This window comes from Triticum urartu, chromosome 2 (genome assembly GCF_003073215.2).
Source record: "Triticum urartu cultivar G1812 chromosome 2, Tu2.1, whole genome shotgun sequence".
NCBI classification, from domain to species: Eukaryota; Viridiplantae; Streptophyta; class Magnoliopsida; order Poales; family Poaceae; genus Triticum; species Triticum urartu.
Window position 1 is genome coordinate 183,801,804 of NC_053023.1, and position 20,726 is coordinate 183,822,529.

A 20,726-nucleotide genomic window follows, 5' to 3' on the forward strand; every position below is an offset into this window, starting at 1 on the left:
ATTCGATGCTGCAGGAGCTGTTCAAATATGACCCCCAGCATCCCGAGGTGTTCAGGTTGCCGGGGGGCGTCGTGCCTTTGTGCAACAATTCCGCGCTCGACCGCATCCGTGCAATGATGCCGGAGTGCGACTCGCACGGGATTGTGCCAACTTGGCAGGAGCCTGCAGACGAGGTCGTACAGCAATTCTTCGACGACTTGGTGGAAGTGCCAATTCGCCTCAATGAGAAGGACGGCCTCACCCGTGACACCACGGATGCGGAGATGGCGCTCATCGCCACTAGGCTGGAGGAGGCAGCGGCAGCCGCAGCCGCGGGCGAGTTCGGGTTCACTGCGGAGGAGGCCGATGCAGCAGAAGCGGCAAGTCGTGCCGAGCGAGGGGAGCTTGCCGGCAAGAAGGGGCTTGCCAGGCAAGACACCGAGCCGAGCGAGCCCGCCAGGGACACGAGCGGCTCGTTGCAAATCGACTCTTCTTCCACCTCGTCTTCAGACAGCTCACCAGAAGCAGAGCCTCCATCCCCACCAAGAAGGTGCCTCCGCAAGGTTGGTGATGTGGCAGAGCGGCAAGCGGGCCAACAGTTGCCACGCCGCGTGACACGCTCGACCACGGCAAACACCGTTGCCGCCGGAGCGCCTCATGCTACGACGGCAACTGGAGCGGAGTCTAGCCGGACCACCGCTTCAGTCCCTGCCGCTACTCACGCCGCGCCAACAGCCAGAGCGGGGTCATCTCAGACCGCCGCCACTGCTCCCGCCAAGCGGCCAAGGGAAGCTTCTCCTTCGCCTCCTCGCGCCGGGCGCGCGCCGGGCTTCGACTTCTCCGTGTTAAGATCCGACGAGGAAGAAGAAGAAGAGTAAGCTTCTCTTGTTGTACTTGCATTTCTTCAACTGTTGATGTTGGTCTTGTTTCTCACTTGCTTTTCCCTGAATCTGTTCCCCTTTAGGAATCTGGCCTAGTGAGCGGCAAAGAGAGCTAAGGCCCCAGTGGTCATCATCGAGGACGAGCCCACTACGACAACAGGTGGCGCGCCCGAGACAACCTTGCCGGAGCCGGCGACTTTCCTCCATGGCAGCCCCTAGCGTAAGTGTGTGAATTATTTTCCGCGGCGAGGCGCGCATGGGTACTTGTCTTTGCTGATATCTGCTTGTTGACTTGTGTAGGAGCCGAGCAGCCCAACCAAGAGCCAAGGGAGAATCCCCCGACAAGGGAGAACTCTCCGGCAATGGAAGGCTTCACAGTGAGGGAGAAGTCTCCGGCAAGGGAGGGTTCTCCGGCGAGGGACAGCGCCAGCGGCCCCCCGACCACGGAGACCACAACCGCAGAGCCTGGTGCAGGTTCTCCCCTTGCTTCAAAACTTCTCTTGGATCCTTCTTTTCTTGATCTTTATGAGTTTCTGCTGGATTCTGTTTGACTCTTCTCCCCTTTTCGGGCTATCAGATCCATCCGCTGTGGAGTAGATGGAGACAGAGGTCGCCGCCGACGAAGCTGCCGGTGCTGGGGACGCCACCGGCACAGAGGCCGCCAAGGCTGACGCCGCAGCAACTGGCGAGGAATCTGGCGATCGTACTGACGGCCCAGGGGCCGCAGGAGCGCCAGGCGCTACGCCGATCGCTGACCCATCCGCCGAAGCCGCAGCGCCAAGTTCCAAGAATCCCCAGCCGGGCATTTATTTGAAGGCCGGCGACGACGTCTTCATCAATCTTCCCTGGGCATCAAGCTCCAGAGCGCCGGTCGAGGGGGAGGTCTTCGACGGAGAAGTGCTCGCCTCCGCGGGGCTGAATCTGGTCGACGCGCCAAGCGGCAGCAGCAACGAGCCCGAAGAAGAGCGACTGCTGCGCAGGTTGATGTCGCTCTACCGCGCGCGACAAGCCAAGCTGGAGTCCCGCGAGGCGCTTGTCGCGAAGGCGGGAGCAGGCATTCAAAAGCGCGCGGAAGAGCTCGGGGGTTTCCACCGGGAAGCCCTCCGATCCCTGGTGGAGGAGCGGGAGCAGCTCACTGAAGCGCGGAAGGTCTTTCTCCCCGAGAAGGCTGAAGCCGAAGAGCGCCAGCGACTTGCCGCTGTGAAGCTAGCCGCGGAAGAGGGCGAGCTGGCGCAGCGGAAGGTCAATCTCGACGCCCACGAGGAGGAGCTTGCCTCGCGCGAGGAGAAGCTTGGCGGAGCCCTCAAGCAAGCGGAGGACGCTGCCGCCGCAGCTGAGGCTGCCAAGGAGGAGTTGAAGACGAAGGTGGCACGGCTGGAGGCCGATCTCTCCGAGAAGGGAAAGGAGCTCAGCGCCGCCAAGGTCTCCAACGTGGATCTTGAATTGAAGCTAACCACTTTGACCAAGACTCTGGACAGCGCCAAGAAGCGGGAGGCGGCCTTGAAGGAGGAAATCAAGGCCGACAAGGTGCTGCTGGAGAGTGCTGCCACCGCCCAGAATACCTTCAGGGAGACTGTGACGCACTGGACGGAGAGTTTGGCGAACGTCGCCACAGATATCGACAAGGAGCTGGCGCAGCTGGGGATGGAAGATCTTGGGTATCCCTCCGACGACAACCTCTAGCCCAGTGCCAAGCTCGTCCTATTCTTCAAGGGCATGGCGACGGCCCTTCAGCGACTCCGAGAGAGGATCCCCAAGAAACTAGCTGACGAGTCGCGCGAGATCTGCGCAGGAGCCCTCGAGAAAGTGTTGATGAAGGTGGCCTTCCGCAATCCGGGCCTCCACCTCACCAACATCCTCAGGTCCTTGCCGCCAGAAGCTGATCTGGAGGAGCTCAAGGCCCTTGTCGCACCCATTGTGGACAAGGTGAGTGGGATCAAACGGGTCGAAGGCGATCGCGTAGATTAGGCCGCCCACTTCTTCTTTTCTTGTCGCTGCCCATCATGTCATGAAAACAATCTGTTAGAGCTGCGACAAGCTATCTTTGTAATGTAGCTTGATTCTGGGCAATGATTGCAACGTCACTCCCTTTACTTGATTCCTCCCTTTGTATGTTTTTGCCCTACGCTTTTAGGGAACTTGCCGGTGCAGGCACCTGAGCCGCGAGCGCTGAGTGCGGAACATCAGCAGCCTGCTGGCGGTGCCGCTACCGGCAAGAAACCTTGTCGCAACTAGGTGCAGCTCACTTAAGTTGCTGAGCAAACTCGAAACAAGGTAAGGGCGCTAGCAGCTCACTTAAGTTGTTGAGCGGACCCGAAGCAAAGTAAGGGCGCTAGCAGCCCACTTAAGTTGATGAGCGGACTCGAAACAAAGTAAGGGCGCAACTAGCTACGAGTTGGTTCCTCCGCGCACAGGTTTCCCATACAAAGTGTGGTCGTTCAAGGGAGATAACTTAAAATTTAAAAAATTTGATTGCTCAAACTTTGGCAACTTAGCTTTTCTGTTGTTTGCTTCCCGGCAAGTCAAAACTTTCTTGAACGACGCCTGGCCCATACCATCCATCATCTTCTCCTTTCCCCCCGGCGAACTTGTGGGCGAGGGGAACCTTGCTTTCAAAAGGAAGAAGAGACAATACAGATATGGAGCTTTACGGCTCGTTATTGCTTACCATGGAGTAGGTGCTGCACAAAGTGTCAGATCGTATATTCCAGGAAATAGAAAGCATAAAATTGACGAAATTTGCGGAGCACATGAGGTTTACTTATGCACGGGATCTGCGCCCGGCTTTGTACAAAGGATTACATGCAACAGCGGCAAGACTTGTACAAAAGGTGGTTGCCGGAACAGGTTCCGACAACCGCGCCTTACGGGTAAAACTTACGAAGATGCTCAATGTTCCAGGAGTTGCTCATCGGAATGCCATCTTCGGTCTCAAGGTGGACAGCGTCAGACCTAGTGACTCGTTTCACCCGGTAAGTGCCTGTGCCGCTACCGGCAAGAAACCTTGTCGCAACTAGTTGCAGCTCACTTAAGTTGCTGAGCGAACTCGAAACAAAGTAAGGGCGCTAGCGGCTCGCTTAAGTTGCTGAGTGGACTCGAAGCAAAGTAAGGGCGCTAGCAGCTCCCTTAAGTTGTTGAGCGGACTCGAAACAAAGTAAGGGCGCGACTAGCTACGAGTTGGTTCGAAGATGCTTAGTGTTCCAGGAGTCGCTCACCGGAATGCCATCTTCGATCTTCGGCGGCATGTTGATAAAGATGATGAAGATCTAGCTCGCGAGAACCCCGGATCTGGTTCACACAACTTCGACGCCCTCTACCTGGCGCGCCAGAGATGCCGGGGTGCTGATCCACGGGCACCTATGGGACCGGCGGACCGGGTCCCTTTCGGTTCGGCGGGGGCGGAGGTCGCGCGAAGAGCAGATCGAGGCGAAGCACGTGGGCGATTTACCCAGGTTCGGGCCGCACGGATGCGTAAAACCCTATTCCTGCTTTGTGGTTTGGTATTGATCTCTAGCTCGGGAGCGCGGAGTGCTACAGTACACACCAGCGGCTAACAAGACCGAGCGTGAGTGTTCGAACTGGCTCACCCCCCCTCTACGTTGCACACGGGCCTCCTTTTATATGCTCAAGGGGCTACCGACAGGTGGCAACGAAGGTGAAGGGCAAAAATGGAAAGGTGCTGTGGTAGGCACAGCTACCTGCTACAGTGTATCATACCTAACCCTGACGGCAGGGGACAAGGGCATTAATTGCCCGTCTGTGTCACCTAAACAGTAACGAAAGGGACCGCTAGGGACGCCACCGTTTGCCATGATGGTTATCTTGTCAGCGCTTGCTTGCCACCGTGCACCCCTAGCTGCACGGCCTCCTGCCACGTGTGCTTGGGAGGGTCCTACAGCGACACGTTGGCAGGTGTGCTGGAGCGCAGGCACGAAGTGGGGGTTTCTCGCGGCAAGCTCCTTGCCGCGGTCGTTGTCTTGTCGTGATCGGGAGCTTGTCGCTCACCGGGCCTTGCCGGGACGCGTGGGGCGTCGCGGCAAGTTTTCTTGGTATGCCTTGGTTGGCCTTCCCGGCAAGCTCCTCTTGTGGGGGTCTTGTTCTTCTTGACTTGGACACTTTGTTCTTGAATGGCTCCAAAGGAACCACGGAGGATCTTGGCGGTCCCCCGGCAAGCCTTGCCGCGGGATGCTGTGACTGCCCGTGCACAAGTTCGGGATACTAGGGTACCCCTGCTCTAGTACACCGACAATACCACCTGGAGGAGCAAAAACACAAGAAACTTCAATGTACAAACAAGTGCTAGAGAACACTCTATGCTACTTTACAGTCACTGCCGCCCAGCGCTCAATAGACATCAACCATGGGTCAATCCCATGCCATCCTGGACACAGATCCAGCTACCGCTGCCGACATCATTGAAGGAAAGCCAGCATATCGCCTCAACATATGCTCCCGAGGAATGACGCGACGTTGCCTGCACATAGAAAAACCGTAAGACTAACTCAAAAAATCAAAAGTATGGGTTGAAGCATGGGTTTTCATCCATACACAAAACTGTACCAAAGGTAAAGTGAACCGTGCATGTCAGCTTCAAATAACGGTATTTTTACCGTGACACCAATGCAGCACAAGCTCGCAACTAACAACATTTTCAGGATAACATAACATCACGTTCGAAATATCAAATAGGAAAAGAAACAGTAGCAAGGAAATGGATGATAAAAGATCCTGGTACATATATTCTTTCCCTTTCTTAATTTCACAATACACACGTCCAGTCGCAATAGAGAGCAAATCAGTTCCATGGTTTGGTTCTATATATAGGTTGGTAAAAAAATGCTAGTCAATGCAAAAGGGTCCAGTCAGTTAGTAGTCATTCAAAAAGTACAATCATGTGAAAAAAGAAGAGGAATAAAAAGCTGCCTGACAATGATGTATACAGTATTATGAGATCTGAGATGTTCATGAAAACAACACAAAATCATAAAATTGGAGCTGATTAAGACCATAGTGAAATCCAACGATGGACAGAAAGAAAAGCAATCCGAATATAGTGAGTTCCCTATTGTGTTGAGATGATTATATAGAAACAAATCATGTCGCCGCTGGCCATATCAAACATTTACGGATAGGGAGAAAGTGGCAGCTTTGGTGCTGCTGCTGTACCTTGGATGCGCAGCGAGCACGCAGCCGCACCTGTACCCAGTTCCCTGGGACCTTAAGAACCTGTACCCATTGTTGACCGTCGTCCTCCCTGCGGTTTGGCCTCAAGAAATTTCTTCCACCTCTTGAGAAACCAGAAAATGAAATGCAAGATCATATCAAAATTGTACGGAAGAAAAATATATAGTCAATGTAACCAGTGTGACAAGTTGAAGGAAAATATAAGACATAAATTGCAATATTTATTTCTCACCAAAAAATAACAAGAAAAGATATCTAGTCAGTCCAATTTAACAAAATCTGGATAGTAGCACAAGTATTTAACTGAAGATGTAGCAGGCAATCAAATGAATATATGGTGAAAATGAATAAAATGAGGCACTCAACAACTTAGGCATGGGGTCCCAGTCGTTGATGGAGAGCTTTTGATGCTCCAAATCAAACAAACAAAAAAATATGTTTAGCTCACCAAGAACAGGAGCACTAACCAGACAATCCCTATCCAGTAGAAATTTTAGGCAGTGACCAGTGAGCTAGATGAGTTAAAAAGTAAGAAATATGAATATTTTGTGTAAGGTAAACATAAATCATTTTTTTGGTAGGACTAAAGAGCTCTTGAATGTTCTAAAGCAGAAAGAATTAGGTATACTATCCAGTAGGACTAGCATCCATCAAGCATTGACAACACACATATGTCATTAACAAAATGATAAGAGTATCAGGATCATTATGGTCTTGCTAAAGTGCCATGTTTGTTCTTTCTGCTTCATGGCTATACTAAACAATGTTGGACTTAATCACGATTAGGTTAGCTTGTCTGGTACGGACTATACATCCTGAGCCGAGTCGTTCATGTACTAGTAGAATATAGGTTCTGTATATATTGTACGTGGCTGCCCTGTAAACGTAAGTCAGATCAATATAGAAAGAAAAGCAAAGGCTCGACACGGGCCTTTAGCCATCATCTCGGCGTCTCTGTGTTGGTTCGTGTTCGCGTGTGTGCGTGCTAAACTAGCTCGTATCAGGCAAGCCGACGGCTTGCAGTTTTCTACGTGCGTGTGCTAGCGTCCAAGAGAAAATCAATGCAGCAGTTTGCTAGGCTGCTTCGGTGTTATGTGCACTTCGTCTACATCTACGTCTCCAACCAGTTACTCGGCAAGCTCAGAAAGTAATCGAGCTGTCTCGTACGTGTGTATCGCCAGAAAGTACTCGGCTACATCGGCGTGAGGTCGGGCCTGTGCCATCAAACAACCCCCTTCAAAACATGAAGAAGAATAAAAAGCTAGTAAGGCGAAAATGCAGCAAACCAAGATGGCTTGGTCAAACGCTTCAACTAAAATCTAGTTGGGCTGGAATCTAAATGCAGTCTATACACATTGCTTGCACATGTCAATTGAGCGATGAATGAATTATTTTTGCAGTACAGCAAGCAAACACTCCATTCAAAAAAGAAGAAAGTCTGGTTTTACACAAGCAATGGTTAAAGATTGAATGTTCAGTGGCACACATAACATAACAGTAAACAAAGACGCCAATTGTGGCATCAGATTGGCAGCAATATTTAATCTTACTTGGGCATGAAGAGCTATGTATAAATTGAACCAAGCAAATGGATCAATTTGTCCTAAGCTAGCTCGGTTGATAAATTTGTTATAGCTAAAACAAAACAAAAACAGGGCCTTAACCATCCATCTCTCTCTCTGAAACCAACCATCCATGCAGTACAAAGTAAACTGAAACCAAATCCAATCTGCTCCATGGATAGGATAGGATCAGATTGGACCAAAGCAAACTAGTTTGCTAGCTAGGCAGGGGGAGGTAAACTAAAATGCTGCAAAGGGGAAGGAAGGTCATTCGTCTTACCACCACGTTGGTACAGGGGCGCCGGATATGGCTGGCCGTTGCGGATCTGAAGAAACAGTGGGAGAAGGGACACCTTACTTGCTCCATTGTGGCGTCCCTGCATCTATTGACCTGCAGCTACGTGGGGAAGGAAATCAGGGAAGGAGATCAAATCAAATCGAATAGAAAAGATGGGCAAGGGCTGACCTTGAAGCGCAGCCATGTGTGTGCTCACGCAGCTCTCATGGCCTCCATTGATGGACGGTCAATCTGGGAAGGAACGAAGCAGCCTCCCATGTTGACCTCCACCATGGGATCCTTGACGAGGCCCTCTTCTCATTCATGGGAGGAAGATGGCTAGGCAGGGAGAGGACGTTGGTTGTGGCCATGGCAGATCTGGCCGCCGCCCGACCCGCATTAACGGCATCGGCGCCGCGTGCACTAGGTTCGCCTTCAGGGGCGTCCCGCCTCTGGGAACGAGGCTATCATCACGGCGGTTGGTGGATCTACTCCTGGAAGATGGCCATGGATGAGGAGGTGGCGGCGGCCATGGATGGGGAGGGTGGGGGATCTGGAAGAGGACAGTGAGAACAGGGGAGTCGGGGTGGACAAAGGAGAAGGAAGAAGTGGGCGGAGATCCATAGGGGAGTCGGGGAGGATAGAGTTGATTGCCTGCCGTTGGATCACAGAAGAGGAGACAGTCTGGATTTGCGATCCGTGGGACGATTACCTCAACCAATCACAACGCGAGTTTTCCCTCAGGTTGGATTACCACATCAGCACCATCCGTCCATGACGGTCCAAATGGTGCATACAAACTAAAAATATAGGCCCAGTTAGTCGAGCCATGACGGTTTCCATGACGGTCCCTCTTTATCTATCATAATTGGGCTACCGGTTTGGGGGGCCATCCTCATGTTGCTAATATATGACAGATTTTGCGACGAATCTGGTAAAACGGTCATAATTTGTGACAGTTTTCGAGAACGTCACCAGAATACTATCATGGATTAATAGGTTTTTTGTAGTGAAAGGCAGCATGGGGAAGCGGAGACGCCCACGTCCAATCAACCGCCACGCGTCAACCGAGGGCGAAGGCTTTTGGGGCCCGCGGCGCTTCGAGCTTGACCCTTGGCTTCGCCGCGATGCCAAGCCCGTGCCCACCTTGGGCCTGGGGATACTGTCGGCATTCTAGGAACGGGGGTCCCCAGACTTGCCTGCCTGCAGCCCGCGGCGTGGCGGAGCCAGCAGGCCGTACGACCCATCTTCACCAAGAAAACATCCAAGACCCTCGCGAGGGGCCAAGCCTCGCGAGGCGGACGACACAAGACCTCCTCTGGAGTGGCCTAGCTAGACAAGATGGGTCTAGGGGAACGGCGACGACGAGATGCAGCCGCTGGACATGCTGTAGAGCTCTAATACGACAAGAGGGAGCGGTGCCAAGGCACAAATGGTACTCTGGACACGCCACAGCGCACAGAGTGCGCGCACTGTGATGCCATTAACACGTTCACCGTGTGCACTGGCATGTAGCGGGGGCAAGGGGCTTGAACATGTTGTCTAGTGGCAAGTCCTTCCTGGGGAGGTTAAAATTGGTGGTAGTTTGGTTAAAATCCTTTGGTTAACTGGTAATACACCTGTGAAGTTTACTGCAGTAAACTTGGTCGTGTACTGCTGATCAACAGGGAAGTGATTGGGAGCAAGGGAGTTGTCTACGAGGTTTAGGGTAAGAAAGACTTTCTTCCTGGTAACTTTGAGAAGATTAAGACCAAGATTTAATGTAGTTGTTTAAAAACCACATAAACTGGTCCAGAAGCAAAAACAGGAAGAAGCACTCACATGGTGAGGCTACTTGAGCTCAAATTTGCCAGGGCCTAATGATTTGATCATATAAAGATGCTGTAAAAGTTTCATACCACTTGGGCTCACCAAAATGGTACTTGCTTCACAATCATCCTCACTGACCAGAATCTTGCAATAATTATAGAGAAATATTGGCTTTAAGAATTGATCCCAAAATTGATGGAGAGAAGTTACTTGTGTAGGATAATGCTTTGGTAAATTTTCAGGCAAAATGAAGCAATATAAAATATACTTGCTTCACAACCTGAAAATATTGACAGAATTAAAGATTTGATGTTGTGCTCACATAAATCAAGGGATGGAGCTAAAATTTGGAGGAGTGTGATAATATAGGAACATGAAGGAGTGTGCCAAATTTCAACTCATTTTGAAACTCCTAAATAGTAGTTACTTCACAATGCCTTCTGTCTGACAAAAAGTTTGAAAAATTGCTAAGGAAGATTTACTAGGCAAATAAAGTTGAATTTTGGCTTGCGGCAATATTTGGACATAAGAGAATTCCCAAAAGATTTGGGAGCAATTAGGAAAGTATAGGTGACACTTCCTTCCCAAAGTGTCCCTCTGGACAGAAATGAAGAATAATTAGTGGGGAATTATTCTTGGGCTATGACAGGAAAGTTTGGGCATACTTGAGCAATTTATTATGCAAAGAAATTATGAGGATTATTTGGGAATTTTTGGATGGACAGAAATATGGGTTTCTTCACAACCTAGGGCATATGAGGTTATTCCTTTTTTAGAAAAAGGAATATTCCTAAGAAAAAAGAAATTAGGGTTTGGTCAAGTAGTGAAGTGACATGATCTTGGCAAGGTTTTGAGGGGACGAAAATGATTTCCTAGGTGGCAAGGCCACATAACCACTCCAAAAAGAAAAACAGAGCGAAAACCAATAATTTAAAAAGAAAAGAAAAGGGCCAAAAACCAGGCTGTTACAACTCTTACCCCCTTAAAGAAATCTCGTCCTCGAGATTTGGTTTCTCAGGGAACAAGTATCACTTGAGGACACCGTTTCCAGCTCGGGTATCCTTTTTCCTTTAGTTATTGTTCCCCTGAGAATTTCATATGATTTGGTTATCTTTGCTCGGGGTGGTTTGCTTCACCTTTCCCCCAAATTCTGACAGGTTTTTTCTCACACACCATATCCTTTTGCTAACATTGATTCTTTCATCCCTACGGTGCTATCCAAAGGATCTGAGCATAAATTTACTTTTGTCATGAAAACCTTAATACTTCTGTCATTGGGTTGCTTCAAATAAATGCAGGCCTTCTAGTTTCAATAAATGCTGAGAATTGATCATGGCAATCTTCTCACAGGATCTGACTGCTCATAGGTGGTACTGATTTTGATTTATTTCCTTGGCTCGAGCATGAGATATGTGACAAAGATCTGACTGCCTTTTGTCAGGAGCAATATAACGGTGTATGGAGTTATAGTTGTGTCACACCTCAAATATTTACATCTTGAGACTGGCCCAACAGGGGCTGACGGAAAAATGCTTTTCCTGACAGACTGACCATGTACTTGATTTCCTCGGTGAGTATACCGGGTCTGAGCTAATTCTTCAGCTTTTGATTTACCCATTTTGTCGGTATACGCAATTGGATTTTCCACACTAACCATTTTAAGTGGGTTAGCGGGATATGAAATCCTTGTATATCAGAGTAGGCCGCTGAGATTATGCCTTTGTGGATCCATATGGAAATTAAGGCCTCCAACTGATTTGGGTATCCGGACCCTGATGGTCGTGCAAAAATCATCATACCTTTGTTGTCAGTCTCCCCTTTAATGGTCATGATTTTCTTTGTTTGGATACCTTACTGAAATAACATGGCCACACCTGTCCTTGATTCTTCGTATGACCAGGGACGTGATTAGTGCAATATTGTTTGCATTATTCCTTTGTGCCTGTTTTCTGACCTGGGTCCGCACATATATGACATATAACCAAGGTTTGTAGCTATACGAAGCTCATTGCTGAGTCCAATCATACAAGAAGGTGACAAGGTTTTAGGAAATCTCGTTGTCAGTTGCGGGAATAATGACCTTGATGACCATTGTCAAAACTATTGCTTCTGTGATGTCATCTTTGGATCTTGTCAATCCTTGTATTATATGAAATGTATCTCTTCTTATCTTTATTTGCATGATTCATGAGTTTGGGGGATACTTACTTTCCTTAGGTATATCTGTTGGATCCTTGCCGTACCTCGTATGAGTGACTGATATGGTTGGGGATGCATGATCGCCATATATAAAAATCATATGCAACCAAACACTTGATTCTAGAGGTAGGCATATGTTTTGACTGCATTGTACCTCTGAAAAAATTATTGCAAATTTGATCCTCGAACTGCAGAGAAAAGCCATTCGTGTAGCTTGCCGAGGAAGGCTCGTTAGCTTCTGTTCGAAGCTTTTGCCTGGGTAGCTTGCAGAAGAAGCCTCGATAGCTTACACACGAAGCATGACATGAGTATTGTGCAGGAGAAGCCGAGTTTCCATACTTGAGAAGCTTCTCCTCGGGTTGCTTATTGAGAAAGATTCATTTTCCATTTTCAGAAGCTTTTACTGAGGTATCTTGCTGAGAAAGACCGGGTATTTTGGACCGGAAATTGTTCACATATCATGCTGAGGAAAATTGAGGAGCCTTGCATCATAAATTTCTTCCGATAACGTGTGGGAGAAGACTGAGTTTCTTTAATCAAAGCTTCATACTAATATGCATACTGAAATCTACGCCCATAATATTCGGTGGCTGATTATTTGCATGATAAAATTTGTTTGACTGTCTTCCTTGACATATCACATGCTGACTTTATTTCGTATGATAACATATTTCAAGAATCATGCATCGCTGAGCCAAAATTTTGTATATGATCCATACCTTTGGCTGAAAATACGCCGTTCGAGCTTGTACCTAACTTGTCTTGCTGCTGACTTGATCATCACTATTGTGAGGATTTGGTACTGATGGGGACTTGATTTATCAGTACTATTGTGAGGAGTGCACACTAGAGCAAAATTGATTATCAACCTCAAAATCATATATTCCCCATTTCACTATAGTCGGCTGAGAATTCCATTCTACCTAGCTGAGTTTCAAAATATTTGAACTCCTTGCTGATTCTTCGGATCCGGTGCCGGTTGATGAGCAACTCTTTATATGGGAATAATGTAACACCGTGTCCCAAAAGAAAGAAGCAAAAGAAAACTCAAGAACACAACAACAATCAATTCACACACAATCAGTGTCACATATTACTGCTCGTCACACAATATGCATGCCTACTTAAGCACATAAATCTCGCGGTATCTCCGGTTCTACGATCTAGCATGCTGTGACGATGTGCACAAGGATGAATAAATGTGTGGAAGAATTGGTGTAAACAGCGCTACACCAAGTGCTAGCTTAGCCAGGTAGCAACCTGGACTAGCTCGGAGGCGAGGACATACTTGGTAACCATGTAGCAGGACACAAATGTCGTTGCCACATTATTATCAAGCGGACTGAAAATATCCGTGCTCATCCAAGAAATAAGGATTGCGGGGAAATTGAGTCTGCTGGCATTGCCCTTTCTTGATGACTAAGACCATTAAGGGTTGCCAACACGACAAGAAAAAGGACGATCCGGGGTAGAAGCATGCCTACCACCGAAACAAAATGGGGTTGAAGGGAGGAATTCAGCGCGATACCTGAGCACCATTTTTGCAAACAGTGTCGGGATCACTTGGCATCAATCCGCTAGGACAAAAATGACACCAAATACCGAAGGACAAGCAAGAAAAGAAAACTGGATAAATGCAAAGGCTTAGCTGTAGTGGATCCGAGCCGATGTCAGCTACACTCACCAGATAAATCGTTAGCAACAAATACTAGGGCTATATGCATGTTGTGCAACAAACAAATGCAGCAACCAAATGCAATAAACAAGCCAGACTCTACACTACCGATTTGTACCGCTTGCGCTGACTAGGGCGTCCTACAGCCAGACCTGCTCTAATACCAAGCGCTATGGCACCCCGGCTCAGAGAAACCGGAACGCCCCATATTCCAGCCCAGAGATCGAGGAGAAGTCTCTGGATTACGACACTGCTTGACATAGAACAAATCAGATCTTATTAGAAGAATAATAATATAAGGTCTGATGTTACAAAGAAGCACATTAGCATGGTGACACTACGCCTGCGATACTACACTTTCTTTATGCTAGCAACAAAGCAACTCGTAGTAGCAGAATACTTCTAGCAGCGGAACAATGACGGAGGTCGTGAACTCCACTCCGCAGGGACTCTGGCTGGGACATGATCTATCGCGCACGCACGACAACCTCGACAAACAATCAAGCAATCATGGTATCACCTGCAATCTGGCATAACACGCCATGTCAGTACATTGAATGTACTTGCAAGCTCACAACAACCATAAACATTAAGGCAAGACAATCACACGGCATTTAACAGGTTAATTAAATTAAAAACTATTATGATGAAACAACTACTAAGCATGGTATGAAACTACTATCATACTGATAAGCCAACATCTCAAATCTCCATAACCATATCACTCTTGGCTAACCGGCCAAGTAATATACCATCTCGATCACCTCGTGATCAAAACCAAATGGTGATCGTTCATGGATCACAAACGGAACCACACTTGGTTCGACGAGTTACCTCATAACCAACGGTGATCTTTCCGGCGATCACTACCATGACCAACACTTGGTCTCCATCATCATCATTAACATCCTGCCAATCTGTACTGCTCAAAATATCAACATATAAATCACCTATAAGTCATTCCGTCATGTGAGTGTTGATCGAACGGTGTGACCTAGTACGAACCCATGCCCATGACCGAGGACGCGGCTATCGATAGTTTAAACAAACACACTCTGCAGAGGTAGCGCACTTTACACACACCACGGAACCCATGGCCTCGCACTCCCATTCGGGTGGACCAACAGCATTCCGACAAAACCGATCTACTGCCATGACACTCTCTCGGCTACTCCGACCAACACCCCCTTTGGGTTCAGACCTGGGTGGCCCCGTGCCTACCAAAGGCACCAACAGCCACCGTCCTGGCAAAACGGCCACCGTCCTGGCAAACAAAACGGTCCCAAACTGGGACAAAAGCGCGCAAAATCCAACTATGGGCACACAAGGCTTATGTCTGCCTACCTGATCAGGGTAGCGCACGCCCATAACCTTTCCTCGTTAGAGGCATCGGCGAGAGACACGGCAATAGCATCGCATTAGGGCCTTCCCATAAAGGCAAGTGTGGTTGCACTAGAGAAAGCCCGTTTCGGTGGCACCTGACCAACTTAATGATGAAATTTATCCCCAAAAATATAACTGTGATAACTGATACTCCGGTATAAACTATCAAACTATAATCCAAGTCATAGCGATATCCAACAAATAATCCAAAGCTTAATATCGTCATATCAAAATACTCCGAGAAAGTATAACACTACTATCATGATGAATCCAAGAACGATAATACTACTACTCAAATATCAAGAACTAACTATCCAGCTATGATCGACATGCAAGCATCATCTCCATCATCATACTCCAAAACATAATATCACCTACCATCATGATGAAACTAACACTAGCCACTAATAATCCAAAGGCAACATAATATCTAAAGTAATACTCAAAAATAATACCAGATACCATCATGAAAATAATTATAACAGCCACTAAGAATTCAAAGGCAACATGATATCCAAAGTATTACTCCAAAATAATACCAGATACCATCATGAAAATAATCATAATACCACTAAGAATCCAAAGGCACATGTCATCCACATACTCATCCAAACGTAAGTTCTAGAACTCCAAGCAATATCACGGCAATATCAAGATCAAAACAATACTCCAAGAAATGACATGAACAAATCATACATAGCTAAGGCAATATTTTAAACAAGTTCAAATAAATAAACCATGTCACTGCATTGCAATCATGCAAATGGAGGGTGTGGCTTGCCTGGGTTGGAAGAAATCACCGAGAAGAAGTGCGAGAAGCTCGCGGAAAGAATCGCCGAAAATCATTCTCTCTCAGAGGGGGCTGGATAAGGGCAGGGAAAAATGGTCATTTTCAGGAAGTTAAAACTTGGTGAGAATGATTCCAACAGAACGGGCTCGAGGAAACAAATAAGTGGGCTTTGGATTCACCTCATTTGGAGTTGTGAGCAAAAAGTTGTGATAGTTTTTCTGCTAGGGACCTATCTATAAGAAAATCTTCACAAACAGGCCCTCAGTCGGAAAAACTGAAAACACATTTTCTGGAAATACATCTCCCAGAAGGGAAAACACATTTCCGTCCGAGGAAGAAGCTGACTACATTTTTGTTAAGCGAAGACGTACTCCGTGGAGTACGCCTCCACTTAACCATGTCAGAGGGCCGGCCAGGTCAGAGTGGAGAGGCCGAAAGGTGGGGCCCAGGGGCAGGGTCAATGTTGTCTTCGTCTCCATCGTGCTCGCTCGCAAGGAAGAGGGAGGCCGCCGGCGTTGGGCGGCGATTGCCGGCGCCACAGAGGGCCTCCGGCGACGCTCCGCCAACCGACGAGCTCAGCACAGAGAGCGGCGTCGGCCTGAGCCAGTGGCGCACGCCGAAGAGGATGGGGTCGGGCAGGGTTTACACGGTGGAGGATGGCGGATATGGGAGGACTGGGGGACGACGCCACCAATGATATAGCAGAGAGAAAAGGGGGCTAGGAGGCTCGCCGGACTACGGGGGATCTCCTATTGGTGGCAGAACGGAGGGGAAGGGCTTGGTTTGACTGAATTTAGGAGGGCAGGGCGGCGGCCATGGTGGCAATGGAGACTACAGAGAGCTCCTTGGGCTCGAGGGGATGGCTAGGCGGGGCTCTGGGAGTAGAGTGAGGCTGCTAGTGAAGAGAGGCGAGATCTGGGAGGCATTAAATAGGTGGGGGAGGAGCTGCCGCACTGGCGTCGCTGCGGACGTGTGGCCGGCACCACGGATGCGTGTGCGCGCGCATGAGCTCGGGGGTAGACGATGGGGAGGAGAAGCGGGTAGGCTCACAGGACGGAGGAGGCCAAGAGGGACAGGAGGAAACGGACGGGACGAGGGAGGCCGAGGCTGCATGCTGCCGCTCAAGCTTGGCCAACTCTCTAGCAAGCTCAGCGAGCATGGGAGGGCATGGGGAACATGGCGAGGGCTCGCTGGCAACGATCACGGGGAGGTAGACGACACCGGGGAGCAGAGGAAACGACCGAAACAAGCTCAGAGCCAAACGGGGCACAGTGCTCCCGTGGGCGTGCGTCGGCAAACATCGACGAGGAGGTTTCTGGAGGGGGAGATGGGTCTAGGGCAATAGCGACGACGAGATGCAGCCACTGGACATGCTGACGAGCTCTAATACGACGACAGGGAGCAGTGCCAAGGCACAAACGGTACTCTGGACACGCCACAACACACAGAGCACCCGCACTGTGATGCCATTAACGCGTTCACCGTGTGCACTGGCATGTAGCAGGGGCGAGGGGCTTGAACATGTTTTCTAGTGGTAAGTCCTCCCTGGGGAGGTTACAACTGAGGTGGTAGTTCGGTTAAAATTGCTTTGGTTAACTAGTAATCTACCTCTGAAGTTTACTGCAGTAAACTTGGTCGTGTACTACTGATCAACAGGGAAGTGATTGGGAGCAATGGAGTTGTCTACGAGGTTTAGGGTAAGAAAGACTTTCTTCCTGGTAACTTTGAGAAGATTAAGACCAAGATTTAATGTAGTTGCTTAACAACCACATAAACTGGTCCAGAAGCAAAAACAGAAGAAGCACTCACATGGGAAGGCTACATGAGCTCAAATTTGTCAAGGCCTAATGATTTGATCATATAAAGATGCTGTAAAAGTTTCATACCACTTGGGCTAACCAAAATGGTACTTGCTTCACAATCATCCTCACTGACCAGAATCTTTTAATAATTCTAGAGAAATATTGGCTTTAAGAATTTATGCCAAAATTGGTGGAGAGAAGTTATTTGTGTAGGCGAATGCTTTGCTAAATTGTCAGGTGAAATGAAGCGATATAAAATATACTTGCTTCACAACCTGAAAATATTGACAAAATCAAAGATTTGATGCTGTGCTTACATAGATCAAGGGATGGAGCAGAAATTTGGAGGAGTGTGATAATATAGGAACATGAAGGAGTGTGCCAAATTTCAACTCATTTGGATACTCCTAACTAGTACTTCCTTCACAATGCCTTCTGTGTGACAGAAAGTTTGAAAAATTGCTGAGGAAGATTGACTAGGCAAATAAAGTTGAATTTTGGCATGAGGAAATGATTTGCATATAAGAGAATTCCCAAAATATATGGGTGCAATCAGGAAAGTATAGGTGACACTTCCGTCACAAAGTGCCCCTATGGACAGAAATGAAGAATAATTAGTTGGGAATTATTCTTGGGCTATGAAAGGAAAGTTTGGGCATATTTGAGCAATGTATGACCCAAATAAATTATAAGAATTATTTGGGAATTTTTGGATGGACGGAAATATGGGTTGCTTCACAACCTAGGGCATATAAGGTTATTCCTTTTATAGAAAAAGGAATATTCCTGAGAAAAAAGAAATTAGGGTTTGGTCAAGTAGTGAAGTGACATGATCTTGGCAAGGTTTTGAGAATGATGAGCCACTTGGGAGGGGGAATGAGGATGATTTCCCAGGTGGCAAGGCCACAGAACCACTCCAAAAAGAAAAACAGAGCAAAAACCAATAATTTAAAAAGAAAAGGGCCAAAACCAGACTGTTACACTTGTCCGGTAGCATACAACTAAAGTGCTCAAGTTATCTAGCAAATGACTGTATCTCATGAGCTTGCTCAACCATGGAGCGCTCTTCAATCATCCTGTAATCATAGAATTGCTCCATGATGTACAGCTTAGTGCCAGCAACCGGACGGTAGTAGCGGTGGCCTTAATTGGACTCGAGCGGCGGCGACCTACCGTGTTCTACTCTTCCTCGTTTTCTGTGTGGCACAGCCTCGTTCGTAGCGGGGCAGGGCCTCGGCGGAGCCAGTGATGTCCTTTGTCTCGTTGCCGGCAGGCGGCACCTCGGCAAAGCGGGGGAAATCCTTCCCCTCGTTGCCGGCAGGGTGGGGCCTCGGCGGAGTCCGCGGTTTCCTCTGCCTCGTTGTTGGCGCCACAGGGCCTCGGCAGAGCAGGGCCTCGTCGACGCCCGCGGAGCAGGGACTTGTCGGTGCCGACATTGTCCTCTGCCTTGTCCTTGGTCTCGCGAAACAGCACCTCACCCATTTCATCGCCCTCTATGTAGGCGGCCACAGCCTCCGCCATCCGCATGCGGTACCGCCAGCGCTTGAGGCGGCCCATGCGGGCGGAGCGGTACGAGTCGAGCAGCGCCTCCTGCTCCGCCCACTCCACGGTGATCTGCTCCTCCGCCTGCAGGTGCTCCTGGAGGAGATGGTGGTTGTAAGTGACATCGGCCTACGCCTCCCGAAACTGCTCCTCAACTTCTGCCTCACCGTGTCCATATATTGGGCACGGGCCTCGCCAATGGTCATGGTGCAATGCACCCGAGAGGATGGCACGGAGGAGGGGGTTGGTGTCGGATCATCGACTACCATGTTCTCCATTGGGGCGTCGTCGTCCTTCGGCTGCCTGCCAGCCAGCCAGTCGGCAGCAATGGCTGCCATCTCCTTGTGGTCCGTCGTCCGCCCGTCCCGAATAGTGTTGGAGCGCGAGGAAGCCATGGTGGGCAGTAGTGGTGTGTACAGGAGAATAGGAATGGATGCGGATTACTGTGGCTATGGCTGCGCAGCAGTTTATATAGCAATGGTGGGCGGCGGAGGGACGGACCTGTGGCGTCGGAGTAGCCGCCTCGGCAACCACGTATCATTAATGTGGGCGGAAGAAGGACGGACAGACGGCACTTGTGTCGTTTGAAGGCGATGCAATCGCATGCACCGGGAAGAGGGGCGGGCAGCGCTGACCGTTTCAGGCGGAAAGCGCGCGCGGGCAAGGGAGGCGGTCTGGGTGGGACAGGGCAGTCAGACTCGTGCTTGGCAGCGGGTCGGTCCAGCAGCCGGACATGCTGGCTCACCAGCTACCTCGCCGAGCTGAGCGACGACAATCCGACAATGGACGTAGCTTCTGACCAGGAGCCGGCGCCACTGTCCAAGCCGGTTCATGCTGTGTTCACCATAGAGCAGGTGTGGCCGCACTTCGACGCCCTAATGGCGGAAGAGCCACCAGCGCAGTAGGGCTTGTGCTGCAACCTCCTTCTCCTCAATGAGCACCAGTGAACAAGCGAACGACAATGTCATCGCGAACATGTGGCCCTATGATCCTGGCTTCCCGAATGAGCACCAGGCGCTGTATCAGACCATCCGTAGAGCCCGCGAGGCCCTCTCCGTCATCCTTCGAGTTTTTGCACTCACCGTAGCGCCTCCGTCCCGCGTTGTCAACATGGTCAACGAACATGAGGGTGAGGAGATGCCTTTACTTGGAGCGGATGACAGTGGGGAGGCACCAGGGCCATAGCCGCACATACGCAAGTGCCTCCTTAGTAGTATATAAAACTATTTTTTGCTTCCTCCTGGTTTCCTGACATCACGGTCCCGTACCATTGTCAACCTATGTAGTCAATAAATGAGAGAATTGCACAAGAAGCGGCCGATAGCTGGGATCAAGAAGCTCGAGCAGTATTTGTGTTTTTGAGGTGTGAGCACTGCAGAGTTTTTCTTGATCGATGTTTAGCCCAGATATTAATTTTTCTCCTCTGAACAACAACGAAAACATCGCTGCAGCTATTAACTGGGCGGGCTGTGGCTCGTCTAGCCCAAGCTCCAGCCCAGATCTTAATTTTTTTCAAGCTGAAAATGGCTAGCCCAGCTATACTTTTTTTAGGAATACCCAGGCAAGGTCACGTTGTTATTCTCCTCCCCGCTGGGCTGCAAATCTTTCCTAGCAGGGATGCATTAGGCTTAACAAGAAAATGG

The 20,726-nt window shown here is 49.1% G+C and overlaps 1 long non-coding RNA gene across 2 annotated transcripts; it reads right to left on the reverse strand.

Moving 5' to 3' along the window:
* Positions 1 to 5,056: 5,056 nt before the first annotated feature.
* On the reverse strand, positions 5,057 to 8,467 carry LOC125541372. 2 transcript variants are annotated; one of them, XR_007297505.1, is made up of 4 exons: positions 8,073 to 8,467; positions 7,887 to 7,997; positions 6,027 to 6,147; positions 5,057 to 5,334 (listed from the first exon to the last, which is right to left on the reverse strand). It is a non-coding gene; the product is annotated as an uncharacterized LOC125541372 (long non-coding RNA). The 2 variants fall into 2 exon arrangements; XR_007297504.1 differs by having other exon boundaries at positions 7,887 to 8,003.
* Between the last annotated feature and the right edge of the window lie 12,259 nt (positions 8,468 to 20,726).